The following is a 10771-nucleotide window of genomic DNA, read 5'->3' on the forward strand; positions in this document are numbered from 1 at the left end:
TGCAATGGCTATAACTTCAGCCCTGGGTAGTAAGTCCCTTTATTCATCACCATGGTAACTTCAAACAATTGCTGAACAAATGGTTGTTTAGTGAGGACTACCTGTAGTCATGCCAAATCTAAGTCAACTGATATTCCTAGGTCATAAGGTAGTCCCACATCCACAGAATTATTAGAATCTAAATGAGATAAGCGATCTTGTATATTGGTGTGATGACCCGGGACAAGGCACAAAGGCCACACAGCTACCTGAGAGTTCAAACTCCCCTTTAATGCTCCAAATTTTCCCCAAACGCTCCTACCTTCTTGGCAAGGTGGGTCGGCCTGCACTGTTCCGGGCTCGGGGATCAGGAGAGGGTGGTCCTTGCTCATCACCTGAGTTCCGTCACTCCTCATTTCCACTGCTTGCCCTCTCTCAGTCATCCTGTTCCTGTTCCTCCCTGCTAACAAGCCATCCCAATCGTGAGGGGCCCTGGGCTGCCTTGTCCTGCTCCTCCCCACATTCCTCTGAAGCCAGTGAAGCTTCTCCCTCAATCTCCATCGACTCCAGCTCCGACTTGTCCTCCTCTGCAGATTCAGGCTCCGATGGGGGCATGACAGTTGGTCTTAGAAGGGCATCCAACAGAATTAACAGTAACTCTTCCCATTCCAACTATAAAACTGATCTGCAGGGAAACATAACACAGTTCATAATTGGTTTAACATCATATCTCCTGTAATCTTCTATTACAACAGTTTATATAATTTTTTTATGACTGGGCCTCTTAATGATTTTAGTTTAGTTCTTGATACACAAAGGAACAAGAAAAAGCTATTGTGAGTACAAAAAAAAAATCCTATACACTCTAACTTGGAATAATTCCTATAGTTTCTGCTTAAACAGGAGTGGATTTGAACTGTATGGTTTTTATTCATGCTATAATAATTAACTAATAATAATTAATTATTATATTGTTATGGGAAAAGCACCAGAACTCTGTAATATATGGCTTTAAAATAAAAAAGAAGGATGGGCAAAAAAAAATATTACAACTTAAAGGGGGGGGGGGGGAACCAGCTTCCATGAAAGGAAATGTGGAGAACTGATTTACAGCTTTGTAGAAAATTAAAATGGCATCTATTTTCCCCCAAGGAATAGTTTGATATCCCAGTTTTATGTATGATTTGTTTATTCATAACTTCATACTTTTTTAATTGTACACTGTAATCTCTCCCTTTTGTACTTTTGACAAATAACTATCAGCATAACAGCGAGTTTTTTGCTGCTGAGGAAATGCAAGAAAACAGATGCTTGAAATGAAAATTAAGCAACTAGTAGCCTAAAGCAGCATGTGTCACAACATTATGGTTTAACTTTTCCTTCCAAAAAAACAGTGCTTCTATTTTATGATTAAAGAGCACATAAGGTGTTGTGGCAAAAAATGACAGTGGAAGGCTACTAAAAGCAACTCCAGTTGAGCTAACACTCATAGTATAGATAATGGCCTGATGCCTATAACCTGCATTATAGTAATGAGTGTGCATTTATTTCTAGAGAGTTATAAAAAGCGCGATAATAAGCAAAGCAGTCTTGCAAACAGGCTTGAAGTCTATATCTAAAATGTTGAAGAAATAAGGAACTAGGAGGCAGAGGAAAATAAGGACTTTCGGAGATAAGTTCTTTGAATTGTTGTCTTTATGAAGCCAAGTCAAGCAATGCTTACCATGGACTCCTCACAGGTGATTGATTTCAGTTCATGAGAAACAATGACTTGATTTTCAAGATAAATGAAATGCAAATGTATCACAACATTCCCAGTTTTGATATTCTGGCCACCCATTCCACATTTGTTTGGTATGTTATTTAGTGTTGCTTTGGTGTAAGATTGCTAAATTTGAGGAAAGGAATAAAGAAATAATGAAAAGAAGACAATCCAGCTATCCCTGCAATAATATATCACAGAAAATAAAGCTACACCGTCAAAACTAATGCCTCAGTCCCAGTTGAATAATTTCTTTTCAAGAAGCTTCTTGCAAGTAAACAATTACTGTACATAAAGATTTCAGTATGTTGCACGTAATCAACACTTTAACATCAAATTGCTATTACAGAACAAGGTATTAGGGGGAGGAGCAAAGCAAATAACACGAAGGCAAAAATGTACAATTTTCAAGATCACTTCCTGGGTATCAAAATTTTTGAAAACGAATGTAACCCCTGCCCTACAAACAGAAGCTGATCCCAAAATCAAGAGTTGATCTTCCAGTAAATTTCCCAAGCAGGAACTCTATTAGCTTCTGGAGGAAAACAACAACAACAACAACAACCTGCCTTCAATTATGAATGTTTTTACAACTCTAGAGTATAAATAGCATATAGATGCGTAACAATGGTATTGTGGGGACTTCAAACAATAGCAAGCTATTGAACTCGGGTGAAAATCTCAACCTGTCTGTCTTTGAGATCTAATATATTTCTAAAAGTATTCAGCCAAAGTCTCCCCTTTCCGTAGGCAAATGTTTCTAAAAACATTTGTAGAAGATCTTCATTCTGTAACTGGTCTCTTGTCATTCATTACCTTGCTGGTTCCCAATTTTTTCTAAACCTTGAACTTTCCACCCATAAGTGAAACTTCTCATTTTCTTATCCACATTGGCTGAACTCCTGAATGTTTGCACCCACATAATCAGAGGTGGGTTCCTACCAGTTCGCACCTATTCGGTAGAACCGGTTCGTCAAATCTACCAAACAGGTTAGAAGAGGTTCCACCAATGGACCCGGAAAGCAGGCCACACCTACAGAAGAGGTTCCAAAAATTTTTGAAACCCACCACTGCCCATAATGCTACAGGGAAAAACGCATCACACTTTCTTGCTTCTTGACCCTTACTCAGAAGTAGCTCTTCTCCCAAAAGAGGAAGAATGTCTTGCTGTGCTGGTTGCCAAAGACTTTCTTCTCTCCTTCTTCTGCCTTACCACACCTTGAACGTGGGATCTTGATATGCCTGTTTCTACTATCTGATTTATTTAGCCAATGGTTAAAATATATCCTGAATAACAACTCTACCAGAATCCTAGTTGTTTGTTCTTTTTCCCCTAAGATAATCTTCATTGTTACTTTTTCTGTGAATACGCTGGCACACATAAAAAAATGAAATTCTGATGCTTGCTCTCAAAAGAAAATACACATACATATACATATTCTATACAAATATACATACATACATGCATGCATACATACATACATACATCACAGTTCATTCTGAATGCATAGCAGAAAAGAGTCTTGAGAGTTAACAAGATTGATACTATATGGCAGGGGTCCCCAACCGGTGGCTGTGTCCCACTACAGGGCCGTGGCCTGTTGGCTACTGCACCTGTTGGCCATGTGTTGCATGTGCGCGCCCAGCACACATACAAGCATCACTGCAAGCATTGTGTGGGCACTAGCATAACTAGAAGCATTACAGATGCTCACAGCCCCGTTTGTGTTATGTGCATGCTCATAGTCCCATTCACACATGCAAATGCACTTGTAAAGGCACCTGCCCTTCCCCCCCCCACAAACCCCCACCCGGGGCCTCCAATTCAGAAAGGTTGGGGAACTGCTATATGGAATGAACTATTGCAGAAGCCAGTTGTTCTGCTTTCGATACTGTGAAGCCTCCTCCCAGAAGATAACAAAGAAAACAAGTCATATAGAGAATGTATAAAGTCCTTGACAATACTGCAGACCCTGGTTTAGCATCACTTACATGCTATACTAGCTGGATACCCGTGCTTTGCTACGAAACTATCTGATCAGGCTTGAGAAATTGACACTTAAAGCTTGAAAATGAATGAAGTTATGATCGGGCTTGATACATTGAAACTTAAAAGTTTGAAAATTAATGTAGAATGTGTAACTCCTTAGCATCAGAGCATGTTAATATGAGACAATTGGCAGTTGGAACAGAGTTCCTTTCAGGTGGGGAGGGGGAGTAGAACAGCTAACTCCTTAGCATCAACATGTGTTCATATAATACTGTATAAGAAATATTGATTATTTGATGATCTTTTCTTAATAAGCACCTAGAAACCAAGAGGAACATATGTGCCAAATTTCAGGTTTGTAGGTCATACAGTTCTGGAAATTTTGTGATGAGAAGGGAACTTCCAATAATCCTTTCTGCCCTCCCTACCACTCTCTGCACAGCCTTACTTTCTGTGTTTCCTATTGTGTGCCAATTTGGCACAACCAGCTGGGCTACATATTTTTTTCCCCATGGTTAGAATCCTCATCATTAATTAGATGTGTGAGCCAAAGAACTAAGTAGTTTTTGTAGGTTATAGATGCAAGGAGATTATCCATCATTCTAGAATAGCTGTCATGTAGTTTTTATAAGCCCAAGATACATCACCATTCATAATATAAATAGTAAAGGATAGGTTTGTGGCAGTACAGAGCTCTCAGATATGCTATTTGCCTTACTAAGGAAATGAAATAAGTTCAAACATTGATGACATTGGAAGCAAAGCTTAAAGAGTTCAGATATGTTTGTCCATTTCAGTAGTTGGATTTAACTTTTAAAAAGCCCATAAAAATTATCTGCTTTGTATTAAAATTATTAGGAAGCAAGCTAGTCATCATACCAATTCACAATTAATACAGCTCCTGGGCAATTGACATGCATATTATAGATATCAGTCATATTAATATTTTAGTATGCTGTCATAGTAACACCTCCAGGTCCCCTATTATTTCTGATGCTGGCTTGTCTCATCACCATCAGTGTTCATCAGAGGAATTCATTATATTTTATTCATTCCTGAGTTTAAAAACAGAGGAAGCTTATTCTCAGTATCTAAGCTTGTTCTTTTTGACTTTTTCAAAATTGCCTAACAAGGTAAAGATGCACAGAGAGCTGGGTTTCTGGAATTCTTTCCAGCATGTTAAGAAGAGGTCTCCTCTGGGTTATGTGACCAGGTGGAAGGAGGAAGGGTTGCTTAGAATGGAAGAATCACTAATATTTCAGGATGCTTCCAAGCCACTTCTCCTTTAATTAAGGGTGAGCAACTAGAGACCCTTTATGGACCTGTGGACTTCAACTCCCAGAATTCATGAGCCAGCAGTGTCCCAGAATTCTGGAAATTGAAATCCACAGGTTGTAAACATAAAGGCTTCATAGTTGCCCACCCCACCCCATCCTTAAGGATGCATTGGAAGAATTGTCTTTTCTGCAGACTTCAGCTTGATCTGCCCATTTTTTTAAAAACAACCTTTTATCTTGTCTCCTTCCCACTATTTCTTCTCTCTTGCTGGTTCCACTGAAGTGGTAGAGATAATAAAAAATCCAAAACCTTTAGCCGCACTGTTGTTGTTTCTGTATTACTACAAAATAGAATACTTTGGGTGAAACAAAATAGTCTACCAGAATAGGCCATTGGTCCTTGTTTGGCCTCCAAGACATTATTGCCAAGCGTGCAAGTTTGCTAAAGTATTCCAACCATGCTTAGCAAGAGAGAGAGGGAAAGGCTTTGTGGGAAGAAATATCCATCTAGTTCAGTTCCAAGCTGGGAGAAAGACACTGGAAACATGGAGACTGGTTGGAAAGATGATTTATTGATGAAGCAGAACCATATCTGATTCTGAGCAGCTGACAATGGAGTTGAGAGTGAGTAGGTTTTATACCTTCTTTGGGCTTTGTATTTCAGCTTCCTGTTCCTGTGCAAGAACATGTCCTTTAATATTCTATTGGCTGTTGTCAGATTCCTATGGGGTCATGTAGGGATTGAGTAGAGGTCATAGCTGGTAAAAGCTCTTTAGGTAAAAGAGGAAATGCAAATCCTAGGTGCTTTTCTGAGCTAATTTTGTCAACCTTTCGTTTGTTGCTCAGGAGTTTCTGTCTTGACCCAGTCTTTCTGAATGGATTATCAAATCTGCATTTCTAAAAGCTGGCCTCCTCAGTTTCTGCTTGGGGCAGGGAAACTGGGGCTGGTTTCTGGACAGGCTGGCCCAATCTTTCTTAATGGGCACAAAATATCTGCTGGTGGCTATTAAGAAAGACCAAGTCTGATTTCTGTCTTTAAGAGCATACTTCTCCATTTCTCCTTTAGGGAAATATAACCTTCTGCCTTTTTAATATTTCCCAAAATATTTCATTCTTCTAGGAGATGGGCTCCCCACAGCTTCAACTGAGGGAGTGTCCTCCTTGTGAAAAATTCTTTTCTGCATTTCCAACTTCAGAACAAATAGTTTTAAAACCAAGACGAGATTTTTTTTTTTAGCACTTCAGACTCCATGACAATTCTTTGGAAGAGTAGGCTCTAAAATTCTGTAGGAAGTTATCACCAAGCCCTCTCCCAGAAAAGTGAAATAACCTAGGAAATATTGAAAAGGCAGAATATTTCTCTGGATGTGAAAAGGAAGAAACATGTTTTAAAAAGACAGAATAGCTGCCTGCAACTTCCTGCCCATCCCCCTTTGTCAATGAGCCATTAAAGCCTGAGCTAGTCTACTTTACATAATAAAGAGTTCTCCCCTTCAGCTCCAGAGTGATGGGATTAAGGCATGATAATATTGGCCCTTCACCCAACTCGCCACATGGCATCTGAGAACTCAACCAAACCTGGATTCAAAACACAGCCTAGAGAGTTGCCCCTGCATGGGCCCATGGGAGTCTGACAACCAATCAGAATACAAGCTCAAGATCAAAGGCCAGAGAGGGCATAAAACCAGGGACTCAGCTTCTCTTCTGCCGTTCTCTTCTCTTCTCCATCAACATTGAAGCATGCGATCACCTTTTCTGTTCAGGACTCAAGCCAGGTGGTCCTGTCCACTATCAAAACCATCTTTCCAAGCAGCCTCCGTGTCTCCAGTGTCTTTTTCCCCACTTGGAGCCGAACCCAGAAGGACATTTCTTCCAACAATTCTTATTGGCAAAACCCAATAACATCTTTTAAGGAAAGAACAAAGGCCATCATTTTATGCTTTCATTGTTATAGACTCCAATTTCTAATTGAATTTCATGCAATTTCTGGCAAGAGAAGAAAAATATGCATCTCTCATTGTTAATATATTTGTGCATAATTTGGGCAGCTTTGATCAGTTATGCCATGTCAGGCATCCGGTCGCTTTCATATTGATTTGTGCATTAATCCCATTTTTTGTTTGTTTTAGAATTAGCATACCAAAACTGTTCTGTGAGTTATCATGCTAATATGTTCTATCAAAGACTAAATTAACATTTGATTGCAGTTAACCAGTGGCGATGCTGCACATAAATTCAATGAATGGGTGCCAGCCTTTCTGCATTACAGTTGCTTATATTAAGGGTGCTTAAACTCTAGGAGATCAAATCAGGATTCCTACAAAATAACATGATAAGCATAAAATACTCTCCTGCTGAATAGAGTGACCCAACTTTTGCACTCATTAGGAGCTTACTTTTGACTAAGGTAAGGAAGCAGATGGCATCAAGAAGATCGAAAGGAATGCTATTTATTATAGGCTTGTGGCTGTGAAAGACCACTGAGATAACATAGTGGCTACCTCTCCCCAGAATTGTCTTCTCAAGCCAACTCAAGAATATCAGAAATGTTTAAAAACCAGGAAAGGACAGGAATTATAAATGTTAGGGTTACAATATCTAAATGATGATGGTCATTTAATGACAGTCCTTGATTTTATTGCCGCTATCTTGAGATATAAGTTTGTCATCCATTTTTTTAAATAGTAATGCTGAATGCCAGGAGCTGGGACAACAAAGCTGATGCATACTTGGCTGTCAAGAAATCAAGGGAATTGCAAATGAAACTCTTTTAGCTTGCAGTGGAATTCATTTGTCAAATTGCACAGTGAATAATATTAAAATTAGCAGAAGAAAATCTCTTTCCTATTTTCTTTTCCAATTGCATTTTCCCAAATAATATCTATTGCTAAGGTGCAGTTTTGGAATTTCACTCAATATGATCTTGAGAAACATTTGTTTAGTGTTATGCATTTCTACTTGGAAGTAAGGTGTTTCATGTAGTGTAAGTAAGGTGACCAGACGTCCCGCTTTTGGCGGGACAGTCATGATTTCCCACAATTTGTCCTGCGTCCCGCGGCATTCTTAAAAAGTCCCAATTTTTCATTTTTGGCGCGTTGCAGCTCACTCGCTCGCTCCCCCGTCCATCCGCACTAAGCCAGCCCAGCCTGCTGCTCACTGATTGGCTTGAGTACAGCCAATCAGTGAGCGGGCTGGGGGTGGAAAAGTTTAAGCTTAAAAGCTTCGCACTGCTTGAGTCTCTGACCTCCATTTCGCCTTCGCCTTCTTGCTGCTTCAGGTAAGCAACTCCGGCAGTGGGACTCAGGAGGCTTCAGGTGGGCGGCAGTGGCCTAGCTTTCGCAAGGGAAGGCCTTCCCTTGCGAAGGCCTTCTCTAGTGAGACCGTGGGCTGCCAGTAACCACCACGGCCTAGCTTTCCCCCCCCTTGACATCAGCACCACAGCTAGTCCACGACCCCCACCCCGCTTTCCCCTTGCCTGCCGCCCCTACCTTCGCGCCGCAGTGGGTAGGTGGCTGCTCTGCCTTCCTTCACCCGGAGGAGCAACCCTAAGGAGCGACCCCTGGCAGAGGTGGGGCCGGGGGTCTTCAGCGGCAGCTGGGGGCCATCCTCACCATTTTGACCGACCCCACGGAGCAGCTTTGTCTGAGTCCCGCAGCCGCCGCTGCCACAGCTCCTGCCCGAGCTGCGGGGATGATGTAACCCCATCCGCGGCGGGTTGGCCGGCTGGCAGCGCCACCTTCCCTCCACCTCCAGCTCCTCCTCGGCCAGCTGATACGGTGGATGGCATGGATTTCAGCAGGGACAGCCGCCGATTGCAGGCCAATTGCGCCAGGCACTGCACTGGCGGGAAGGAACTTGGAGTCCTACAATCTTGGCGAGTGGGGATTCCTGCGATGGGATTTGGTGGCCTAAGACACTGGCCATTGGGGGCTGCTGCGATGGGATTTGGCGTCCGATGCCCCTGGCGATTGGGGGTTCCTGCAAGGAAATGCGGGAATAGGGGGAAGGGGGTCTGCACAAGCCCCCCCTGACCCCCTTCTTTAGAAGAGCCAGAAGCATTAGGAGAGGGGGCTTTGCGCATCCCCCCTCCCCCAAAGCCCCGTGCCTGCTTACAGCAGCCCCAGATTGCCAGTGGCATTGGACTCCAGCTCCCATCCCAGCCTTCTGCACATGCTCAGAGGCCAGGGTGACACTTGCAAAGGAGAGATGCGAGAGGCGCTGGGATTGGTTAGAATCGAATGAAGCTTGGCTTTGGAAAGGTTGGGCAGTGGGGGGGACAAGCGAAAGTGAAAGCCCCAGAGAGTGACACAACCAAGAAGAGTTTTGCAGTGTTCCACGGCCCTCCCCCCTCGGAAAAGGAGGGTTGGGATCACAGACACCCGACTCTATTTGCTTTGGGTGTGCATCATAATGTTGTAAGCCGTCCGGAGTTACCTGTGTGTGAAGTGGGCTGCCCTATGCATTTGTGTGTGTGCCCGGGAGAGAGAAAGAGAGTGAAAAAGAGAGGGAAAAATAATTATATTAATTAGATAGATCAGTGTTTCTCCACCTTGGAGACTTGAAGGTGTGTGGACTTCAACTCCCAGAATTCTGGGAGTTGAAGTCCACATACTTTCAAGTCTTCAAGGTGGAGAAACACTGAGATAGATGATAATGAGATGAGGGAGGGAGAGGGAGAGAGGGAGGGAGGGAGTGCAGGAGAGAGGGAGGGAGAGAGAGAGAGAGAGAGAGAGATACCATAACTAGATAGACAGATAGGCAGGCAGATAGACAGACAGATGGATGGATGGATAGAGAGAGGATATGTATAATTAAGGTGACCAGACGTCCCTAGCGAGGCCACGGGCTGGCAGTAACCACCGTGGCCTAGCTCTCCCCCCCCCCCCCGGTCAATGGTGTCCCTCTTTACCAATCTGAAAATCTGGTCACCTTAAATGTAAGTAAGCACACTACAAGCTATCACTGTGCAGAAACCATTTTACTAGAGAGTGAGTAATACAACAGGAACAGGAAATGCATCACAGGAACAATAGAGATGAATCCTAGAGAGGCAATGTGGTACATGAAACAACTACAAAAGAGAGGAATGATAGAGCTGCATATAAGGTAAACATAACCCCTGTAACAGACAAGTCCAATTCTTAGAATCATGACAAGAATGAAAGCTTAAATTCTATTTTGCTTAATGGAATTTACCTTAATTATTACAGTGGGAGAGCCCTTCAGATTTTATTCCAAAAGTTTGCTTTGGAGTGTGTGGTGACATGAATATATTGTCTGCCTGCCACTCTTCAGGGACTTCGGTTACAGTGGCAATGGATGCCTCTTTGGAAGACATGAAGGGTTAAGTTGAGGACAGAACATCTTGGAGACAGTTGTTCCAACTTAAGATGCTATACTTCTTTTTCTCTACCCTAAAAAGCCTTCTCTCCTGCCACATGAGCTTCTCAAACCCAATCACTTATAAAAACAAGTGGAAGCATTGTAAGAGCATTCCTTGTTCCCTTCTCATAAGTATCTAGTTGGTCAATTTTGAAAAAGGGTGCTTCGGACTCCTCGGCAAGATTCTGTATACATTTTTATTGGATATGGCACAAGTTAAACTACGATGCACTTTATCCACATTGAACGTTTCTTACTAATGACAAGCCTAATATACTTATGTAACTCTGTTTGTATTTAACTGGCTAGTGGAGGATTTTTTTAAAAAAAATCCACACTTACAACGCATTTCTATTCTTTCAATAAGGCTTGCAAATCTGA

At 42.2% G+C, this 10771-nt stretch overlaps 1 long non-coding RNA gene across 1 annotated transcript; it reads right to left on the bottom strand.

The window, feature by feature from the left end:
• Nucleotides 1-249: 249 nt before the first annotated feature.
• Nucleotides 250-10334, bottom strand: LOC148045117 (uncharacterized). The gene is made up of 2 exons (XR_015697177.1): nucleotides 10205-10334; nucleotides 250-664 (listed from the first exon to the last, which is right to left on the bottom strand). It is a non-coding gene; the product is annotated as an uncharacterized LOC148045117 (long non-coding RNA).
• Between the last annotated feature and the right edge of the window lie 437 nt (nucleotides 10335-10771).

This window comes from Thamnophis sirtalis, unplaced genomic scaffold (assembly GCF_051295495.1).
Source record: "Thamnophis sirtalis isolate CommonGarterSnake01/CBP01778 unplaced genomic scaffold, rThaSir2_p1.2 scaffold_6, whole genome shotgun sequence".
In the NCBI taxonomy this organism is placed as follows: Eukaryota; Metazoa; Chordata; class Lepidosauria; order Squamata; family Natricidae; genus Thamnophis; species Thamnophis sirtalis.